Raw genomic sequence first — 2,139 nt, 5'->3', positions numbered from 1 at the left:
GCCTGGCCTCTTTGGATAATCACAGTAATAACCAACATTCTGAGATACTGGATTTCCTGAAAGTTCTCTTCAAGAAGGGCTTCTGACGCAGTTGAGTGCACTAAAGAAGGTTGACTATAGGAGATAAAAAGTACAGGAGGAAAAAAAAAAGCAAAGATCTGTAAGGAAAACGAAGGACGTGGATATGAGAAAAAGCTGGGGGCAAATTCAAATGCACTGGGAATCTTGGCTTCAGAATCAGACGCAGCCTTTAAAAGCAGTGTAATGAGCCTGGATGGATGTGCATATGCTCTGAAATCACTCGGCTCTGGGATCCAGTCTCTATGGCTTCCTAGCTACGGGGATGCTATTTAACTTCAAGGCATAGTTTCTGCCTGTATAGGTATTGCTGTCTGTGAGTTTGATGTTAATGAACCAAAGATATTTTAATATCCATTAATATTATATGTTTTAATACTACATTTGTTTATCTGGTTGATAAAGATGGGTGTCACTCTCACAGGACTGTGCCTAAGTGTGTTTCCTAGAAACAATAGTTCAGTTTTTACAAGTCAGTGTGGATGGTAACTTTATGGAACCTAACTAGTTTCAATAACCAAACTCAATCTTTTAGGATGGTTTACTGGAGATAATTTACAACTAGTGGTACCTAATACCTGGCACACAGTGAAAAAACAAACAAAAAACCCCGAAAAACGGGCTGAGTGATTTATTGCCCCCTTTTCCCCCATCCTGTGCAATGTGTGATGCTGACCAGAGCAGGCTCATTCGCACGCAGCCAGCTGTCAGGGAATCCACAACCAGCAAGAATTGTCCTCTTTGGCGGCCTGACTTCTCCAGAGAGGCTTTTTGGAAATTGTTCTCATCCATCAATTCACAGTCCGCTAGGTGTCTGTGAACTGCACAGAGAAAGGTGTTAAGAACAGTAATGAAGAAGAACTACCTGCAGTCAGGATGTCTGCTCTCCTCCGCCGCCTGCCTGCCAACCTCTCACATTTTCCAAACTGCTTTTCTTAACGATCTGGAGTTGTTCCTGTCCGGATCTCACTGTCCGGAAAGCCGGACTGTCCAGCCATCGTTCTCCCCATAACTTCCTTCTCTTTGGCTCGTTGGAAATACTTCTTATTTACGCCAAGGTCTATGTGTTCATCACTTTGTGTTATCACTGATGTCTCCCCATACATTTGCAGACACCTCTGTGACATGGGGATTTTGAGGGCTCTTCTGATCATGGCTCTGGTGGGCACTGTTTTATTATTAAAGATGACAACCAACCAAACCATGCTACTCCTCAAATCCCTTAAAGGGTTCCTAGTGTTCTTACCCGAATCCACCCTTCGCATGGGACACAGGCCCCATGTGGTCTCTTCCCCCTAACTGTCCCATCTGTGTTATCCTCCATCCATGCTGGCCTTCCTGCCGGTCCTTGAGCACACAGGCATATCACTACCTTGGAGGTGTTGTGGCTCAGGCTTGTACTGCCTGAACAGCTCCTGCTCAATCAGTTCCAGCTGTTCTTGTCATTAAGATCTTACCTTGACAGGGCTGGGGATTTAGCTCAGTGTTGCCCATGCGACACCTGTGGCTATTAAGTCTGAAAATCCCTGGGAAGTTACCAAAGAATCACCTGGTTTCTTCATCACTTTTCCTCTCTGCACTGTGAGAAAAGACCTTGTATTAAAGGCTACCACCCAATTTATATTGTGGCTCTCAGGATATGACACATTGGGACATACAGCTTTTAAGATAAATAAGGTCATATAGTTGAGCACCAGTCAAGTATGAATAGTGTCCTTGTAAAATGGACAAGGGGCTGGGGAAATGGCTCACTGAGTAAGAGCAGGTGTTGAGTAAGGACGAGGATCTGCATCCAGCACCCAGTGTGAAAAGCTGGGTGTGGTGATGTGCCCCATCACTATCAGGAGGACCACTGGGGTTTGCTAGCCACAGCAGCCTCGGCCCAGTGAGAGGCTCTGTCCATGTAGAGAGCAATAGAACAGGACACCAGACATGATGAAATTCTCAAATAATAAAAAAAAAATTAAGGGGTACAAAAGAGGAAAGAATAGCCAGGCAGAGCATAGAAGATTTTTAGGACAGTGAAATTCTCTATATGACTACATAATATTGGGCATATGT

This window comes from Peromyscus maniculatus, chromosome 4 (assembly GCF_049852395.1).
Source record: "Peromyscus maniculatus bairdii isolate BWxNUB_F1_BW_parent chromosome 4, HU_Pman_BW_mat_3.1, whole genome shotgun sequence".
Taxonomy (NCBI): Eukaryota; Metazoa; Chordata; class Mammalia; order Rodentia; family Cricetidae; genus Peromyscus; species Peromyscus maniculatus.
This window is presented reverse-complemented; position numbering follows the sequence as displayed.